The sequence below is a fragment of the Cervus canadensis genome, chromosome 9, assembly GCF_019320065.1.
Source record: "Cervus canadensis isolate Bull #8, Minnesota chromosome 9, ASM1932006v1, whole genome shotgun sequence".
NCBI lineage: Eukaryota > Metazoa > Chordata > Mammalia > Artiodactyla > Cervidae > Cervus > Cervus canadensis.
This window is the reverse complement of record NC_057394.1, coordinates 59,858,356-59,879,805: the sequence shown is the minus strand read 5'-3', so window position 1 is coordinate 59,879,805 and position 21,450 is coordinate 59,858,356. Positions and strand designations below refer to the sequence as shown.

The following is a 21,450-nucleotide window of genomic DNA, read 5'->3' as shown; positions in this document are numbered from 1 at the left end:
TTCCTGTGCTATACAGTAGGACCTTGTTTATCTCTTCTGTATAGAACAGTTTGCATCAGATATCTTTTTCAAAATATCATATTCTATTTAATCTATTTGTTACTACACTTAGCTACTTGAGATAATTTATTTTCTGTATTAACTACATGTTTTCTTGCTGTACTAGGGATTGAACCCGAAACCCCTGCATTGCAGGTGGATTCTTTACCACTGAGCCACCAGGGAAGCCCTGTAAACAGTTTGTGAAGACTTTAATGGTGACTTATTTTTTTGTGAAAACAGTAGCTATAGGAGGGCTTTGAAACAGGAGAGTAATATGATCTGGATGTATCTTTTTAAATGGATTACTTCTGATTGCTGCTTTGAGAGTAGATTGTAGAGAAAATAAGAAATAATCCATTTAAAATGATACATCAGGTCACTTGGACTACAGTGGTGCAGGTAAGAGATGACAGTAACAGTGAAGTTCAGTGGTGATAGGGTTCTACGTTGAAAACTGAACTAATAGTATTTTCTTTCAGATTGGATGTAGGTCTATGACAGTCGAGAAAGAGCCAAGCTTTTTGATCTGAGCAGCTAGAAGCGTTAAGTAGCCACCAAGAGGACTGGAGAAAACTGGCTACAGTACATTTTGGAGGGGTGGTCAGGAATTCGGGTTTGGGCATGTTACATTTGTCAGTCAGACACTGGAATGGAGTTGTCAGGTTGGATGGAACAGTCTGTGTGGTACATGAATGAGACCTGAAGATAGAACTTTGAGAACATTAAAGAAATATTTCATAAAATGATGATAAATCTGAAATACTCTTAAAATTTTCAGGTTTCATTTATACCAGTGGTATGGTTTCAAGTGTGGAAGAAGAGTAGCAGAGCAGTTTGCTGTAGCTAAAGTGTGTCCTTTGCGTTGATATTAAATTATCAGCGCAAAAAAGGCATTAACTATTCATCTGAATGGTGTTGTGAAACATGAATAAAGCCTTCAGTCTAAATATTTTATTTGAATATTCCTTTTACTGAAACGTTTACTAACTTATTTATAATTTGAGAAGTTTGTTGACAGGAGGCTGTGTAAGTAAAAGCCTGAAAGAAACAGAAGACCTAGAAGTCGAAAGAAAGGCCATGTTTGGCTAATCGGTCCAAATCTGTTGGGTGTCTCCTCCTTTGTTCTCTGTCTCTAATTTTATTTGTAGACTGTTAACATGATGAGGTATTCAGGTGTAAGCACGGGGACTCATCTAGAAGTTGTTCTCTGTTAACGAACACAGAGCTTTGCTGCTATGGGCTTGTCCATTAAATCGGGCTGCCAGAGCCAGCTTAACCAACTTATTCATAGGAATTGGACTGTTCGGGAAAGGGAGAAAGGGGTCTTGCTTTTTGTGTGATTTTGACTTGCAGAAATGACCTGAAAATGGCGTGGATTGTGTGGAAAAGAAAAAGCAGATTTATCATTGAACCAGTGTTTACTTGAACCTTCAAATGTTTTCTTTCAACAAATATTTATTAAACACTGTTGTGAGTCAGGAATGCTATTTGGCTGAAATAAGTGACCAGTGAGACATGTAAATAAATGGTTAAAAACAAAAACAATGTCTTCACCAGAAATTCCAGTAGAGTAGGCGGGAGGAATTATAAAGGAAATCAATTCACCTTGAGGTCCCTCAAACCTAGAACGCTTTGTGCATGGTAACCTTGCATAAATTTATGTACGAATGGGTAAGCAATGTGATTTGTTTATCTATTAGATCACTTACAAAATGCTGTGGGAGCACAAGGAGGAAGTGATCAGTTCTTCCTTCCAATGGTGGAGGAGAGAAGGGTTTTGCAAGAGATTTCCTGGGTGGAGAAGGCCAGCAAATGTGAGGTGAGAAAACATGACATGATCTGAATTAATAAGTTCAGCAAAACTGAATTATAGGGTGAACATTGGGAGGTGGCATAGTCATAGGTGAGGCTGTAATATGGTAGACCAAAGTCAAAATGCAGAAATATCTTGTATTGGAATTTATTCTGTGGGTGTTGGTAGGCCATTGAATTTTTTTGTTTTTTTAATAAGAATATTAAGAGGTAGAATTTATGAGAGATTCCTTAAGAAGGACTTCTTCTTTTTTTTTTTTTTTTTTGCTGTGCCTTGCAACACATTGTCACAATGTGGGATCTTATTTCCCTAACTAGGTACTGAACCTGGGTCCCAGTGGTAAAAGCACCGTGTCCTGGCTGCTGGATCTTGGGGGAATTTCTGGAAAGAACTCCATTCTTCAATTAGGAAATCGAATGTTGATAGAATTTTTAGTTATAAATGTATACCCTGAAGGTGGGCACAACTGATAAGTCATATAATTTACCATAGAATCTATTTTCTGTCATTCAGAGAACATGTATGCTCTTAGTGTGGGTATGACCTACATTAGGTAATCAAACTTATGCTGAAGTAATCAAAATATGCAGGATGGCATTGATTTGTTTTTGAAATAGAAATGTATTTTTGCTTTATGAAATTATTGCTAACGTTTTTCTTAAAGATTCTTCATTTAACTTATTTTGAAATGATTTTAGGCTCATGGAAGAATAGCAGTAAAAGTATAGAGAGTTCCTGTGTATTTTTTTTTTCCTGTGTATTTTTTAATCCGTCCTACACTACTGTGAACACCTTACACAGTGACAATACAATGATCAAAATTTAGTATATGTGCTGCCGAAGCGAGCACTAATACAATGATCAAAATTTAAAAATTAGCATTGGTACAATGCCGTTAATTAAATGTAGACCTCAGTAGGATTTTTATAGTTTTTCCACTAATGTCCTTTTTCTGTCTTAAGATCCACCCAGGATACACATATTGCATTTAGTTGTCATTGTCTCCTTTCAAATCTATGATGGTTCCTTGTCCTTTTTGACCATGACACCTCAAAGAGTACTGGTCATATGTTTTGTAGACTGCCTCTCAATTTGATTTTGATGTTTTCTAATGATTATGGACTGGAGTAATGAGTTTTTGGAGTATTGGAATTAAAAGTAATTTTTGTTTCATTTTTTAACTGAGGAAATAAAATTGATATTTTTTGCTATACAATTCTGTGAACTTTAATACAAGTATAAATTTGTGTAGCCACCACCATAATCAGGTTACAGAACAGTTCCATCACCCTCAGAACTCCTTCATGCTCGGCTTCTATGGTCAGTCACCCCTTCCCCAGTCCATCCCCTTCAGCCATTGACCTGTTCTCCATCATGATAGTTGTGTCTCTTCAAGAGTGTCATGTGAATGGAATCTTATAGTATGTAACCTTCTGACACTGGCTTCTTTTTTTCACTCAACATAATGCTTTTAAGTGTCATCCAAGTTGTATTTATCCATAGTTAATTTCATTTTATTGCTTAGTATGGATGTACTATTAGTATGTGTGTTTGTTCTCCCTTTTTTGATAGGTATTTGAGAACACATTTTGTGTCCTGGCACTATAATAAGCAGTTTAAGTCATTTTTTTTGTGGATTTACATAGTTAGTTGCTAATGTTAATTTCTTCCATGTCTCTATTTTGACCAGCAGTGTAATTAAGAGAAATTGAAGTTCTTGTTTCTTTAACATATCCTAAAATTCCCCTACTTTTCTATTTGGCTTTTCTTTTTATTAAAGAGCAAAAATAATAGCAAGGTAATCCTTTTCATGTTGCTCGGTTTTAATGTTCAGGGCTAAGCATTGTATGTGTGATTCAGGCCTGTAGCAAAAAGTCAAACCAAATAAGTCATCGGTCCACAAACAGTGATGAATTTATAGAGTCCATTTATTTGTAAGAAAGCCATAATACTTTTTATTAATCTCGTTGTAAGTAGGACCTTTAATTTGTTTCATAGATAAATAATAAATATCAAATAAAAATAGACATAGTCTAAATCAGGCTAGTTAAAATAAGAGGCTTGACCTCTGTCATACTGTCTTAAATTTACTGATGGCAACAGATAGTTGTCAGGGACTTCCCTGGTAGTCCCTGCAAATGTGAGGTGAGAAAACATGACATGATCTGAATTAATAAGTTCAGCAAAACTGAATTATAGGGTGAACATTGGGAGGTGGCATAGTCATAGATGAGGTTAAGAATTTGCCTTCCAATGATGGGACACAGGTTTGGTCCCTGATGGGGAAACTAGGATCCTGTGTGCTGCAGGGCCACTAAGCCTGTGGGCTGCAACAAAGATCCCACACCTGAGACCCAAATTGAATTAATTAGGTAATTTTTTGAAAAGATAGTTGTCTTTTTTTAAGAGCATGGAGTTTTGGCATATTTTAAGATGAACTGTTTTAGACTTGTGTAAGAAGACTATTTGCTTAAATACCCTACTACTATAAGATAAAAAAAGGTTTCTAGAATATTAGTATAGATTTGGCTTCCCTTGTGGCTCAGCTGGTAAAGAATCCGCCTGCAATGTGGGAGACCTGGGTTCATTCCCTGGGTTGAGAAGATCCCCTGGAGAAGGGAAATGCTACTCACTCCAGTATTCTAGCCAGAGAATTCCATGGACTGTATAGTCCATGGGGTCGCAAAGAATCGGACACGACTGAGTGACTTTCACTCTTCTTTTTTTTTTAAAAAAACCTTGTATTAGTAAAGTGTAATAAGTGAAATTGAATTTTTGGAGGACATTATAAAGTTTCCAGGTTGTTCTGAATATCTGATAGTTTTGTGTATTACTTTCAGTAAGCTATGTAAAAATTTGATGAGGAAACTTCTTTTAAACGTAGCCTTAATGTGATTTTTGTTTTCAGTTCCTCAAACACTATTTAGAGGACTTGGAGAGGCTGTGGAACAATAAAATGTCAGAACTAAAATAGATCTTCAAAATGATCAGATCTCTAGATTCTCCCAGTATTTTACAAAAAAGAAAAACTGAAATCCTGCGGTGGTGTGAAGGAACTTGCTATTCACAGCCGCAATTGGCTGTAGAAGCTGTGTGATACAGTTCCTGCCCTCCCGTGGGTAACTGGTTTATGAGTGGAGACACAGAGTTGTACAGACTTAACTACAACACAAAATGGAATGTTCTAGGCAACGGGAAAAGCACTGCTTTTCTTAAACAGCAGTCCCTATCACCCCTAAAATCTTTTCGTGACCTGTTCCCAACAAAATTACTTTCTGTCTTTAGTTTCTCACCTCTCATTCTCTGCTAAACTGTCTCTCATCTGATATTTTGCTTTTTTTTTTTTTAACCTCTATCACACCATGAAAATTCTTTCACAATCAGCAGTCATGTCTGTGTTGCATGTCATTTTCTTCTCAGATCTCATCATGTTTGATCTGTTGTCAGCCTTTGGCACAGTTTCTTCCTCCTGGAAATGCTGCTACTCAGATGTCACATTTGCCTTATTTTCCTGCTGCATTTCTGTGTACTCCTTTTCAAAAAGCCTTCGTGAGTTCCCCCTCATCTCCCCTGCTTCTGAAGAGTACAGTGTCCCAGAGTCTGTCATTGTTACCTTTTACATCTGTAGTTCATATCATAGATGTTAATGACTCCCAAATTTATATACCTAACCCAGACCTCTACCCCAGGCTCCAGGACTGTATTCAACTCCATGACAGTATACCTGTTTTGACATTTTTACTTGGATAGCTAATAAGCTTCTTAAACTCTGTGTGTTTCATGACTCCTGATCTCCTACCCCAAATCGTCGCCATCTGTATTCACCTTTTTGTGTTCAGTAACTCCTGATACTCCCTTACTCCAAAGCTATCAGTTTTGGCAGCTGCAGTCTTCCAGGTGCCAAATGAATTTTGAAGCCTTCCCTGTCCTCCACCCCCAACAGCCCACGTTTGTCCATTAGTCCATTAAAAAATCTTACTGGATATTCTGTAGAAACATACCCATAATTTAATCATATCTTCCTCTTCTGCCTCCCCTAAGTCATTGTCATCTTTTCTGCTATTGCATAAGCTTCTCTTTCTTCCATACCTGGTCGTTTGCAGTCTTTTTTCAATGCAGCACTCAAGTCTTATGACTCAGCTACTCAAAACTCTCCAGCTAAAGTCCATAAACAGTGAGGCTCTCCCTTAGTTTCTAGTACTCTTCCTCTTATTACTCTCTTCCTTATTTTCTCACACTGGCCTTCGTGGTTTCCTAAAACATATCAGGCTAGCTCCCTGTTTGTCTTCGCGTGGGCTTTTTTCTGCCTGGAATGTTCTTCCTTGGATATGGCTAGAGGTCTCTACTTAGAAGTGATCTGGCAAAGGCAAAATTTTCTTCGCTAGCTGTCTAAACTGTCATATTCTTCTCTTTGCTGTTTTATTACTTTCTTATTTGTCCTTATCACTAACATACTATACATTTTATTTGTATCTTTTATTTATAATCACCATACTGTATATTTAGTTCATAACATTTCTCTTTTCCTAGCTAGAATGTACACACCGTGTGAGTGGAAATCATTTATCAACCAGGTGTCTTTCTTCACTGCTGTATAAAAAAGACCTGGAGCAGTGCACATAGTAGGTGCTTAGTGAATATTTGCTAAATGGATGAGTGCCTAAGAGTGCCTCACATCTGTTACTAACTTGACATTGGTCAAGTCACTTCTTTCTGTAGCCCTCCTTTATGTATGTGTGTGCTCAGTCATGTCCGACTCTTTGTGACCCCAGAGACCGCCTTTCCTATTTTTAAATGAGACTGGATTGTATCAGAATCACAGGTTTTCTTAAAACACTGAAGACAAATTCAGTAGTAAGGTTCCTTGAAGAGTTTTATAAGAATTCAGCTACTTAACAGAAAAGTTTAAAAACCACTGGACTGAAAAAAGGATCTCTCAAGTTCTCTTTCAGCCTCGTGGTCAGTTCTTGTAATAATAATTGTAAGTGGAGCAACACGGGGGAACCTTCATGCAGAGAAGGCATTTGAGCTGAGACTGTGAAGGATGGATGAGTAGGCAGAGATAAGGGAAAGGGTAGGAAGTAAGGCAAGTGCTTTCCAAGCCCAGAGAAGGCAAACAGGAATGGAGCAATCCAAAAGGTTTCAGTAAGGCTGGAGAGTGTGTGTGTGAGTGAAGGGAGAGGGGGAGGCCAGAGGGAGGGAAGGGCAGAGAGAAGAAGAGCTCCATGAGAGACAGTAGGGAGGTGGAGAGAGAGGAAGACAGGGCCGGAAACAGGTGATTGAGGTCACAGTGTGAGAACTTTGAACACCGGGATAGGTAGTCCAGCTTTCTTCCTGTAGGGAATCAAAGGTGGTTTTTCAGCCATGAGTGATCATCACATCACTCACAGAGTTGTTCTTTAGGAAGATTTCTCTGACAGTAGTGAAAGGTGAATTGAAAGTTGATGGTGGTAGAGAAAGGGACAGTTAGCACGTTGTTGAGATGTTGTTTTCCCGTGATGTTACTTTTACCTGAAGAGTAGCACAGGAGGAACTGGAGTCGCACTCTAATCTCAGATTAACAAACAGAAGAGTTCTTCTCCACAGCACTTGGAGATTGCTGAGTAGTAGGGTGACCGTCCTTCGGAGCCGCTGCTGGGTGAAGAGCACTGAATGCACTGGGTCTGGGGCTGCATGGCCCCGGAGCCGTGGTTCTCAGCAGCCTGCGCTCCGCCCGTACCGCTGGTTCTGCTTCTGGGAGCAGGCGTGTGTCTTCACAAACTAGGTAATCTGGAGTGCATCCCTGGTTACAATCCACTGAGGTAGAAGATATATTGTCTGCAATGCTGAATTTTAAATTGTAAGAGATACAATTTCATATGATACGAAACTTGAGATTGCAGTTAGCTTACTACCTGGGAGCATCATAAAGAATATAATTGTAGTCAAATCTTGGTTATTTTTGACAAGAAAGGAAAATCTAACACCCAAAGTAGTGCCTACATAGAATCTGGTTAACATAGTTACATGAATTCAGCTCTATTGAATCATGGATCAAAATAAGTGTCTATTGGTGGATGAAGGGATAAGGTAGATGTGGGGTGTGTACTTGGGTTATTACTCATGTCTCTGAGTTTCTGCTATGTGTTGGACCTTGTCCTTGTCTTTTTTTGACAGAAAAGTAGGATTTATTAGTGGGCATGAGTAAGGAGGGGACAGCACCAAGTCTCTCATGAGTACAGGGCCCACCATTTGTCCAGAGGGCCTCGATTAGGGATGTATTTGACCCCACAGCCATCTGGGATGAGCCGCGTTTCTGCCACCATGTCTTCAAATTCATCTACATTAAACTTAGTAAATCCCCACTTCTCAGAGATGTGTGTCTTCTGGTGGCCAGGGAACTTGGACTTCGCCCAGCGGAGGGTCTCAATCATATACTCTTTATTCTGCAGCTTCGTGAGGAGGGAGCTTATGACTTGACCAGTGACCAACAGTGGTTGCCCCTGTGCCCTGGGGCTTTCCAAAGCACCACACATATCCCTATCTGGAGCACAGGTTGGGACGCCATGCCAGTCACCAGTGTCCACTGAAAGGACTGTCCCCAGGGTCCCTGAGGGCAGCCTGCACATGCACACACACTGAGGAGGGCTCTGTGTGCGGCCACGGCACACCGGATCCCCATGGGAAATGCTTAGTGGTAGGAATGTAGTAAGGAGCAAAGCCAGACGCAGTTGTGGTCCTTTCGCCTGCAACGTGCCTGTGAAAACACACAGACACTTGACCAGGAGAACATTCTTGTGGATGTGTCCTGGTAATCTGTGCAGAAATGGGAAGGGAGCCTTGGTTTAACAAATCTAGTGACAGATAATAGAGAATTAACCATGTTTTACATTGAAGCCCACATTTGGGTATGCTACACATTGCTCAGAACCTAGCATTACCCTTGGAGAGGTGTTAGCATCAACAAAACTAATGCTATCCCCCTGAAAGGTTTGTCTAACACTGAATCTCAGTCTTTAAATTTTTATTTTTATATAAAAATAGTAGAGAAGAGTGATTTTGGTCATTTGTCATTTTAATGGTTTGATCTTTTCTTCTTCCATCTCTGAATGGAAGCATGTTAGCTGCTCACCCAGAAAGATTCAAACCATACCTTTTTTTTTAAGCCCAGGTTTCCTAGATATGAAACTTTAGACTGTTCTGTATTTTTATATACTCAAAGTTCTCAAATTTGAGGTCAAGGAGAAGAGGTAAAAAATAATAAGGAAGAAGAGAGTGCTTGCTTACACAGTAAATTCTTTTCATGAGTTCCATCTTGAAGAAATAAACAGTGTCTTAACTTTAGTTGGCATTTAATAAATTCATTCAGTTGAAATCTTTCTCAGCTAATAGTTCAAATATGAATGTTGGCAGTTCCCCCAGGTGTGACAACTCTATATTAAAATATATACTGACTTTGATATATATATCTAATTTTAGAAATAAACATATGCACAGGATATACAGGTACATTATATTTCCATCACAAATCTGAGATGCCATGTTTTATTTACATACAAATTTAGAGATCTAAAATTTGTCTTCCTGAAGTATTTGATACTGGTTGCTTCTACTATGAAGCATAGTGATAGCAGCTAATATTTATGACATGTTTACTAAGCACCTAGTACTGTATTAATCACTGTGGTACCCATGAACTGGATTTCTTTTTAAAGTCAGGTTTATTGATGTATAGTTTATAATATTATATAGTTTGCCCTACTTAGTTATATAGTTCTGTGATTTTTGACAGGTACAGGTCTTATAACCAATACCACAACCAACCATATGAGATATTTCTATCACCCCAAGCAGTTTCCTTGTTCTTCTTTGTAGTCAACCCACTCCCCTCATTCCCAGTCCCTGGCAACCACTGATAGGATTTCTTCTCTCTCTATTGCCTGTTTGAGAATGTCATATAAATGGAATCATACAGTATGCATTTGAGTTTGGTTTATTTAATTTAGCCTAATGCTTTTAGATTCGTCTGTATTGTATCATCATCAGGTGTAGAAGTTCATACCTTTTTATTACTGATAGCATTCCATTGTATGGATATGTTATTGTTTAGTTGCTCAGTCGTGTCTGACTCTCTGTGACTCCATGGACTGTAGCCTGCCAGGCTTCTCTGTCCATGGAAACTTCCAGGCTGGGATACTGGTATAGGTTGCCGTTTCCTCCTTCAGGCAGTCCTCCTGACTCAGGGATTGAACCCACTTCTCCTACACTGGCAGGTGGTTCTGTATTGCTGAGCCGCCATGGAAGCTCTTGTATGGATATGTTCACATGTTTATTTGGTGGACATTTGCATTTTCAGTGCTTGGTGATAATGACTGAATCTGCTATAAATATTTATGTAGAAGCTTATATATATATGTATATATATATGTATATATATGTATATATATGTATGTATATATATTTCTCTGGTAAATATCTAGGAGTGGGACAGCAGGATTATATGATAAGTATGTGTTTAACTGTATAAGAAATTGCTAAAGTGAAAGTGGAAGTTTCTCAGTTGTGTCTGACTCTTTGCGACCCCATAGACTTTACAGTCCGTGGACTTCTCCAGGCCAAAATACTGGAGTGGGTAGCCTTTCCCTTCCCCAGGGGATCTTTCCAATCCAGGGATCGAACGCAGGTCTCCCACATTACAGGCAGATTCTTTACCAGCTGAGCCACAAGGGAAGCCCTAAGTTAGAAATGGCTAAACTGTTTCCCAAATAGGCATTCCCACCAATAGTGTGTGAGAGGTGTAGTTGTTCCGTATCCTACCAGCCCTTGGTGTTGTAGGTGGTGGTGGTGTTTTTAATCTGCTCTAATGGGTATAGTGTACTGTGGCTTTAATTTGCTTTTCTCTATTGAGTAATGATGTTGAGATCTTTTCTGTTCTTACCATCTGTGTCTCTTCTTTTGTGAAGTATCTGTTCAAATCATTTGAGCATTTAGAAAGTTGGTTTGTTTTCTTATTTTTGAGTTGTGAAAGTTCTTTACATGTTCCAAACAGTAGTATAAAGTTCAGTTCAGTTCAGTCGCTCAGTCGTGTCCGACTCTTTGCGACCCCATGAATCGCAGCACACCCGGCCTCCCTGTCCATCACAAACCCCCGGAGTCTACTCAAACTCATGGCAATCGAGTGGGTGATGCCATCCAGCCATCTCATCCTCTGTCATCCCCTTCTCCTCCTGCCCCCAATCCCTACCAGCATCAGGGTCTTTTCCAATGAGTCAACTCTTTGCATGAAGTGGCCAAAGTATTGGAGATTCAGCTTCAGCATCAGTCCTTCCAATGAACACCCAGGACTGATCTCCTTCAGGATGGACTGGTTGGATCTCCTTGCAGTCCAAGGGACTCTCAAGAGTCTTCTTCAACACCACAGTTCAAAAGCATTAATTTTTCAGCGCTCAGCTTTCTTTATAGTCCAACTCTCACATCCATACATGACCACTGGAAAAACCATAACCTTGACCAGATGGACCTTTGTTGGCAAAGTAATGTCTCTGCTTTTTAATATGCTATCTAGGTTGATCATAACTTTCCTTCCCAGGAGTAAGTGTCTTTTAATTTCATGGCTGCAGTCACCATCTGCAGTGATTTTGGAGCCCCAAAAAATAAAGTCTGACACTGTTTCCACTGTCTCCCCATCTATGTCCCATGAGGTGATGGGACCAGATGCCATGATCTTAGTTTTCTGAATGTTAAGCTTTAAGCCAACTTTTTCACTCTCCTTTCACTTTCATCAAGAGGCTTTTTAGTTCCTCTTCACTCTCTGCCATAAGGGTGGTGTCATCTGCTTATCTGAGGTTATTGATATTTCTCCCGGCAATCTTGATTCCAGCTTGTGCTTCTTCCAGACCAGCGTTTCTCATGATGCACTCTGCATATAAGTTAAATAAGCAGGGTGACAATATACAGCCTTGACGTACTCCTTTTCCTATTTGGAACCAGTCTGTTGTTCCATGTCCAGTTCTAACTGTTGCTTCCTGACCTGCATACAGGTTTCTCAAGAGGCAGGTCAGGTGGTCTGGTATTCCCATCTCCTTCAGAATTTCCACAGTTTATTGTGATCCACACAGTCGAAGGCTTTGGCTAGTCAATAAAGCAGAAATAGATGTTCTTCTGGAACTCTCTTGCTTTTTCGATGATCCAGCGGATATTGGCAATTTGATCTCTGGTTCCTCTGCCTTTTCTAAAACCAGTATAAAATGTAGTAGTAGTATAAAAACTAGTATAAAGTAGAACTGACTTTAATTCTCACAATAATTATTTGAGGTGGGTACTGTTACCCTAAATTACAGATAAAAATGTTTAGGCACAGGTTTTAGTAGTTTCCCAGGATTTCACAGCTATCAGGTAGCAGAGCTGGTATTGGAACCCAGCCTGTGCTGAACTGTTTGCCAGGTTTTTTTTTGGTGGAGATTGATTTTGAGGGGCTGTGACTAGAACCAGGATCCAGTTCTTGTACGTGGTAAAATAATGGTTATAGAGACACCCCTGAGCAAAGCAGCAGTATGGTACAGTAGCAACTCTGCATCACCTCTGTGGGAACAGCTGTTTGTTGAAAAAAGTTAATTATTTTTACTTTACGTCTCTTCTACTGGTGGCCAAAATTACTTCTTTTAAATTACAGTCCAAGTATCTGCCATTATCAGGTAATGAGGTACTGTATATAAATGGATTTTCTGAACAGCAGAAGTTTACCCTTTTATATATCTATACGTCATAAAAATTTTTATGCATTTGATGTTGGTCATTTGTTTTTTTAAAAACCTTTATCATAATGTTGACTTCTGGGCGCTTACTCTTTGGTGATAACCTCAGATATCCTGAATGTCCTCTGACATTTCAGAGTGGCTTCAGAACCCAGTACTTTTTTTTAATATTTATTTTATATTGGGGTATAGCCGATTGACAATGTGGTGATAGTTTCAGATGCACAACAAAGGGACTCAGCCATCCATATTCATGTATCCATTCTCCATTCAGGCTGCTACGTAACATCCAGCAGAGAGAGTTCCATGTGCTATACAGTGGTCCTGGTTGCCTGTCCAGGCAACAAAATAACAGTGTGTGCATGTCCATCCCAAACTCCCTAACTGTCCCAGACTCCAGTACTTTTAAAGCTACATTTGTAGCGACTGGCCTTTTTTTTAAAAAAAGGGAAAAACCTTCTCTCATTATCCCCTCTGTCACTTGGTTCTGAAATCATCCTTTCACTAGTCCCTCTTTCACCGTTTATAATTCTGATTGGCTAAAAGATAATCAAATTAGGCTTATGTGGATATTATCTAAGATAAATTTTAACTCTGGGAAACAACTTGGGGATTTTCCAAGTGAAAATCTCCCGTGACTGCTCAGAGGACCTCTCTTGGTGTTTGGGTTCCAAAGAGTCCTTCTGGATAAATGGGCTGTGAATCAAGTCAGGTATGACATTTGATAGTAGAACATGTGATGCATTTTTCTTTTGAGCCTAACTTTTATCAATAATTTATTAAATCATGGAGATTATTTTAGTAAAAAGATTAGTCAGGCAGTGTTCAGTGACATGGAATAAACAGGCACTTAGTGGGCAGAAAGTTGGTTCACAGTCATTATGCTTTGTAGCAGTTTACAAAGTTCCTAAGTCAGTGACAGCTTGTCCCCTCAGCTGTGCCTCTAGTACGGAATGATTACTTCCAAGTAATTAACTGAAGGGAGGAGGCCTTGCTAAATCCTACTTATTTTTTGTAAAAGATTAGGTTGAAGGCTAGCCAGTGAGCTGCGCTTTTAAAGTACTTTTGGAAGTGCTTAATGCTTTCAAGCCATTCTGATCAATTTAAGCTCTTAGAAGAAATTAATATATACGCAGCCAGGGACAGGGTAAATAACTGTAGTGACTGCGGTTTCAGCTGCTTGGGCACCTTGTCAGATGGACAGGGACTAGGAGAGCAAAACTTTACTGGCCACATGTCGACACCCTGGGGCTCTCCAGGGCACACCATGGTTGGCTTTTATTTCTGGACAGTTCCGTTTGAAGGGTAAAGAGAACTGTGGCTATCACTTGGAAGTAGTAGAGTAATGAACATGATCGTATTGATAATCTGATTCAAATAGGGTTTCATCAAGCTTGCAGTTTTATTTAAAATCATTTTGCTGTATTGGACTTTTGAAAACCAGATTAGTAATTCACACTTATTTTTCCACTGAACTTTGAATTTTCTAGTGGATTTTATCTGTTCAGCGAACTTATAAATCTGCATCTGGTATTGCAGTGTGCTGGCTTTTCCAGATTACATAGCAATATACACCTTTTATATAAGAGTTAATAAGTAGCCAGGTTAGGCTTCCCGGGCCATTGTTACATTCAAAGCCAGAAAGTTTGCTGTCTCCTTTCCATCCCCTCCCTTCCTTTTTTTCCCTTTCATCTTTACATTCAGTTGCTATATTAAAATAACTTTTAAAAGTTGCGATTTTTATTTTTTTTTAAACAGCATGCAGGTTTTTCATTTTGCTTCCTTATAGATTCTGATTCTGTTTTATTGTGAATTTTAAATTATGGTAATTAACCTGGGCTGAGTAATAGCTTAATCAAGGGAGATCTGGCTGCTTGGCTGTACCTCTCCCCCTTTTCTGTCTCTCTGCCCCGTTTTTACCTGTGGATTTGCATGTTTGACCTAGCAGAGTAACTGGGTCCACAGCAACATGGGCGTGCCTCCCTCAGAAACACTCAGTTTCACGTATGACTCATAAGCTGAAGCACAGACACCACTTCCCCAATCTACAGGAGCCATTTTAACAGCACAAAACTTGCCGGATAGCTTTTTACTTTCCAGCCCAAAGGACAGTGTCTAAAGAGAACGAGAATATTGGAAGGTAACTCGTTAAGATTTTGCGTGTCTGCTTCTGGCTGTTTCCTGGGCTGATGACTGGGGAGGGTGCTTCTTACCTGTCGAAGAACATGGCTGAATGTGTTCTTTAACTCTCTGGAAAAAATGTGTGTCGGCAGTCCCATGCCTGATTGCACTTTACTACTGGGGGAAACAAAGCATTCAAATTCTGGAAAGTTTGAGATCTTCTTGGTGAAGCAGTTTTTTTATTTTCTGTGATTTCTTTTTCCCCTCTGTGTGACTTGAGAATAAAGGAGACTTTTCTTGATTTTTTTTTTTTTTATACCACAAAGGAAACGAGGTCAAATTCTAATTTTTAAAAATGTAACTGTATTTGTGAGGGTGCCCTGTAAGTTACAATTAAGCAAACTGTATTATTCATGTGTGATTTGAGTGTTAAGGAAGAAGTTGAAGGGCGATGGTTTTGTTTTGGCATTTTAGTTAAGGGGAAGTTTGTAGACAACTCAGTCATAGGTGTTGCTCACTGATTGTAATATTCTTTGTAATATATTTTTTTGTTTCTTTAAAGTTAATGAAATTTATACTAAACATTTAATTTTGAAACTGTAAGTTTGGATAAAATGCATGTTCATTTAGATAACAAGTAAAAGTGATTATTAAAGAGGAAGAAAAGCTAGAATGACTCATTTACAGTTAGGAAAAAATAATAAAGTTTTATAATTCACACTAGAAATTTGTTCAGAGTAGCAACCTAAGAGGCATAACTAGTTTCTGAGGAAATGTAGTATTTTGATTTGTGTTTAAAAAAAGGAATGTTGACCTTCTATCTATACAACTGTTCTTAAAATTTGCTTGTTTTGAATTAAAAATTAAAAACTAAGAAAAGATTACTTAGTCTTTTCCTGAAATAGTTCTCATTATGGAAATTAGGAGATTTTGTCAAGTGCATATGATGGTGTCCCTTCAAGTTCTAGGTGCTCTGAGAAACTGGATGCAGCAGTAACTTAAAAAGTTATTTTGTGAAACTAAAATTTGAGTGAAAGTAAAGTTTGAATATGCAGTGATTCCAAATACAGTTTTCAGAAATCAAACTTGGCAAGTCATTTATTGTTGACTGTGATGATATTTAGCTAGTTCATCGAGGATTCATTGTTAATAACTTTTATAAGTGACTGAAGGCCTGTCAGATGAAAGGGAAGATAGAAAGGCAGTCAATTATTATTTGTTACTCTTTGAAAAGAGTGTTCCTGTTATCAGATCTCAATTGACAGGCATAAGCAGACATTTTACCAGTTTAGCTCTGAGCCATTTGCTATCATCTTTGTTTGCATATTGCTGGTTTAGTCAGCTTTTGAGTAAGCAGAAGCTGTATTTACTTCTGGTCTGCTCTGTGTGAAAAATTTAATGAAACTTTTGCCTTTCTTTCTTTCTTTTTTTTTTTTTTGAGTTTTTAAGGCCAGTGACCCACAGAGAAAAATAAAGGGGCACACAAATGCGCAAATAATTAAGCTTTCATTTATTAAAGGAGAAGAATTTAGTATCTTAAAATTAAGACAGCATTGCAATTTAAATAAAGATAAATACGAATCGTATATTTTGGTTTCTTGTTATGTGGAGAAGACTGAAGTGGGGCTTCAAGGAGAGGGAGGGAAAAAAAAACAACACAGAAGCAAAGGAAAACCAGTATGGCTTATTATGTAGTCCCCTTCCCACCCTTTTCCTTTCATAAAGTTGAATAGAAGTTAAAGTGAGTCATCAGAATTAAACTTAGAATGACCAGTGTGAAGAACTTCGCATTAGCAGACTGACGCTCCTTCAGCTGCCTCACTTTCCGAGCTGAGGAGACCGTGGCGCAGAGAGGTCTTGTGACTTGCCCCAGGTTGGGTTGTGCTGGACGGCCAGCCCTCCAGTCTGGAGCTGCGCGGTTTAGCCCCCACCAACAAGTGATACTTTGTTTGAAATGGTTTGTGTTGCCTCAAGAGTGAATAAAATCTTGCATTAAGTTCCTTGGTGATGATTTTGGTGATAAGGTATGACCAAATGAATTAACTAATGATTTTGAAAATTTGTTCAGACTAGTTTCCTTTTTCATCAGAGAGAGGATGAGGCATTTGTTGAATTTCTACAGCAGCTTTTTTCTCACTATTAGAATTTTTTCATGGTTGAAGCATTGTGACATTACCTGTTTAAGATGGGCCTAAGGAAGATGGGAATTTGCTTTGAACTCCTAGATATGAAGTCAGATTTATTTCCACTTTAATCTTACCTCATCTTCTTTTGGTAGGGCAAATACTGTTTCATATGATGCCTTGTTCTATTAAAGTGTGTGTGAAACTGCATATGTTTGCAAAACCTGGAGGTGTCTAAACTCTAACATAAGTATAATTTTGAATTTAACTTTCCCATGAGTAATAATGTCATTTCATTTGTTGTGCCTTTTTCTTTGAAAGTTTACTTCACACACCAGGCACTTGATTCTTAGAACTGTCTGGGGAATACAGAATCTTTGTCTATTAACTTTTTGATATGTTTTATTGTGGTGGTTGAAATTTACCTTAGATCTGCCTTTCCTTAGGTCTGAAATCTGGATTTTTAAATTGCTTTTCATATGACTGTTGAATCTCTTAAATTTCTGAGCCCCCTAACCTAATTCAGTATCAAATTTTCCGCAGTGTGGTGGTCATCACTGTCCTAAACAATAAGCAGGGCACGCAAGTCTACAAAATCTGGGCCCTAGTCTCACAAACTTAGAGTCTTACCGAGAAAATAGGGTATGGTAACAGGTAAAATAAAGAATGAAACAAAACCACCGAGTTATCAAATTTAGGTTCAGATTGCTTGCCTAGAAAGTGAAAGGTGACTGAGACGTAAAATGGGCATGAAAGGTCTGTGAGTCTTTAGGAGTACTGAAGAAGGAGTAGCATTTGTACAGGCTGGGAAGAGTATCTTCAGTAAGAGTAATAATGTATAAGAGAAACAAATATAACATATTAACACATGCATATGCAGTCTAGAACAATGGTATTGATGGAACTGTCTGCAGAGAGGAACGGAGACCCAGATGTAGAGAATGGGCTTGCGGACACAGCGGGGGAGGGAGAGTGGGACAGATGGAGAAAGCGGCATCAGCACAGGTACACTGCCAGGCGTGAGGTGCGAGCTGGCGAGAGGTGCCCTGCAGCGCGGGGAGCCAGGCGCGCTCTGCCGGCCGGGAGGGATGGGGTGGGGGTGGGGGGCTAACTGTGGCTGTGTGATTATACAATAATTTGCATTATTGTATGGCAGAAACCAACACATTAAACCAATGTTAAGCCAAACATTTAAAAAGCCAAAATTAAAAAAAAATAAGAATGTAAATTCTTAGAGAGCAGAGGTGTTTTATTCTGTTTCTCCATCTTTTTCAGCCTTTGACAGAGTATCAGGCACAAGTGTACAGGCCGTTGCTATTACATTTGCTGCGTTAAACCCTTGGCTGCTCAGTTGGTCAGGTCCTGCTATAGTGGTAGCAAACCTTTAAAGGACATGTGGCCCTTAGCTTAATCTCTGATGCATACACATTGTAACCACAGAAATAATTAACACCTGCCTGGTAATATGCTACATTTGAAGTAGTAATTTTTGACCTTTGTTGTAACAGAGAATCACCTGGTTTCAACTTAGAGATTTTGGTTTATTAGGCCCTGGGGTTTGGCTTATCCATCTGCAATTTTAGTAAGTACCCTAGATGACTTTCTCAGAAAGAGAGGTTGCAGGTTTAAGAGCTGTGAAGAGTGATTAATCAGTCACTTAGCATTTTAATACCTGAATTTTTAAGGAACAGTGGTATTTGGAAACCCACAGGCTCTAGTAAGTATTAATAGAAGAACGACTGGGACTTCCTTAGCCTCCTCTCTCTGCCCCAGCGCCCCTTTCTCTGTTGCTTTTTGCTGGGCTTTGTCTTTCAACACTGTGGTTCTTCCCGTGTCCTTTCCTCCAATTCTGCTTTTCTTCCTCTGGCTCTCCACTCACAGCCATCTTGACCACATTATATAATTAGTCTAATTATTTTTGTTTTTCAGGTGTAATTAGCCTCTTTCCCTCTCAGTGAACCATCACTCTCCCAATATTAGTATTTTTTTTTTTTTTTTTCTTTTTTAGTTCCCTTTGGTGCCTCATGGTAACTCTCCATTCCCTTTTCCTTGGGGTAGGGCAAAAAAAAAAAAAGGTCCCTTCCTGATCTGGGGTAACATTTACAGTCTTTGAAAACCCTTCTTTCCTTGGAGACACTGTTATTATTTGTTATTGTTTGAGTCTGGGAGGGAGTAACTTTTTTTTTTTTTTTTTTGCTGTGTAATACTTGAATATGGTTTTTGAAATTTCTTTGGACATTTAACTGCATAATGGATTGCATATTTGTAGGCTTTGCATGACATATTGTCTAGACTGCACAGACTCTTAAATAAGAAGAAGAGTCCCATCAGTTGAGTGGTCTGAACGTAATTTTGCCTCCATCAGTTGGTCAGAATATTTTGCTCCTTTGCCTAGGAGCTGCTTCCTTTAAATGGTAAGAATTAAATTAGTAATATCATTGAGTCAACCTAATTGATTTGGGCAGTTTTCAACTCTCTGAGCAATCTTGCTCCCATTAGTAAAGAGGAACTCCTAATGGGAAAGTTATTTGTCACCTCTATCTTTGTGTCTTGTCAGTTGGTCTGTGTACTAGAGTAAAAGTGGCTGTTGATCTATACTATAAATGTCTAGGAATCTACCCTTTTTGAAAAAAATAGTTCCTGTGCTGTTTGCTTTGTTGGTAGAGGGGATAAATTAGGCAGCTGAGTTTTGGTTGTGTAAATTTCTGTGCAGAAACATTTTTGATTCCTTCTCTTCCGGTAATAAGTATCTGAATTAATAACCCCACTGTTATCATCAGAAAACTCTTCCTAAACTTGCCTTGTTTCACCTTCGTTCATTTACCCCTCTAGGAATTCAGAGGCCTTTTCAATTGAGTGGCAGGGCACCAGGGGCTTCCCAGGTAAAGAACCCACCTGCCAATGCAGGGGACACAGGTTCCATCCCTGGGTCAGGAAGATCCCCTGGAGAGGGTATGGCACCCCACTCTAGTATTCTTGCCTGGAGAATCCCATGGACAGTGGAGCCTGGTCGGCTAAGTCCATTGGGTCACAGAGTTGGACATTACTGAAGCAAATTAGCATAGCATAGCAAGATATCAGCTCTTTTTTGTCTCCACATTTTGTAGCTTGAGATTGATTGCTAGCATCAAAAAAAAAAAAAAGCACAAGTGTAAACAATATGAATGCCTTCTAGAGTTATGAAGATTGATTAAATAATTTTTATATTAAAAAGCTGTCAAAGTGTTGCACATTGTTAAAAATCTAATAAAAAGCCTTTAGTGAAAAGCAGCCTCTCTCTTCTATCCCTTCCCCATGTCAGTCCTGCTGTCTAGAGGCAGCCACTTATACAAGTTTTTAATTTCTTGATTTTTCAAATTTGTATTTTCTTGGATTTATCCTTTCCCCATCTTCTACCCTATGGAATAGAAGTTCTTCAAGGTAGCAGGAACCAGTGTGACTTTAAGTGATGTCAAGTCACATAAAGGTCATAATCTATGTGGTAGATGCTCAATAATACAATGGTCATTGTATTTGTGCAGAGTTGTATGGTATGGTTTTAGAAATTAAATGAAAGAAAATTGGTTTTTTCTGTGTTTTAGAAAACAGTCCTGTAAACACTGAAACTAGAAGATTTTATAATAAAACAATAATAATGAGGTGTTGATTTAATAACTGTTAGTTTCTGTGCATCTTATTTTTTGTATCAAAATACTAAATGGAACCTGAGTGTTGTAGTAAAGCAGTTCATTATCCTTTTTTTCTTTAAAACTATGAAATGTGAGTGTAGGATAATGTATAAAACATATACAGTTTAAATGTTATTACATAGTGTTTACCCATGTTACAACAGCCTAGGTTAAGAAATAGAGCATGTTTATTAAGATAAAAATCCCCAACTCTGCCCATGTTTGTTTTTGCTTAAAAATAACTATTATTCTGGTTTTTGTGTAACCCTTTCTTTATAGTTTTACCCCTTTGAACTTTACTGAAATGGATCATACCATGTATACTCTGTAGTGACTTACTTCTTTCATTTAACTCTATGAGATTTATCTTGATTGATTTTAATTGCAGTATAGTACTGCATTGTCTGTCTGTACTGGAACGTATTTACCATCTTGTTGATGGCAGTAGATTGTGTCCAGTTTGGGAACACTCTTGGTGTAATTCTTGGAACATATGTGCAAGAGTTCTTTGTTATATCATCACACTGAGGTATGTGAAGAGTTTGCAAAGTATATGGGGAGAATGCAAATTAAAGATGACCTAGGGTTTTTCATTATCTTTCCTAGGAAGAGATGCTATTGATGCCTTCTTGCCCATCCAGCCTCTCATCGTGGCGGTTTGCCCCGGGGGCTCAAACCTTCCAATGTGTGCTCAGTCGTGTCCGACTCTTTGTGACCCAGTGGACTGTAGCCTGCCAGGCTGCTCTGTCCATGGGGTTTTCAAGGCAGGAACACTGGAGTGGATTGCCGTTCCCTTCTCCAGGGGATCTTCCTGACCCAGGGACTGAACCTGAGTCTCCTGTATCTCCTGCATTGTAGGCAGATTCTTTATTGCTGAGCCACCAGGGAAGCTAGGACCCTAAACAAGTGGACAGGTGATGTCTTAAGGATAAGTTGTGGGCATTAGTATA

The 21,450-nt window shown here is 38.9% G+C and overlaps 1 protein-coding gene across 2 annotated transcripts in view; it reads left to right on the top strand.

The window, feature by feature from the left end:
• Nucleotides 1–21,450, top strand: part of ELF1 (E74 like ETS transcription factor 1) — a 115,169-nt gene that overhangs the window by 19,682 nt on the left and 74,037 nt on the right. Inside the window, exon 1 of one of the 2 annotated variants that reach the window (XM_043477350.1) lies at nucleotides 14,600–14,728. The exons of the other annotated variant lie outside the window; for it this stretch is intronic. The gene's annotated coding sequence lies outside the window, so the exon portion shown is untranslated. Of the gene's footprint in view, nucleotides 1–14,599; nucleotides 14,729–21,450 lie in introns of those variants that run through there. 2 annotated transcript variants of the gene reach the window in all.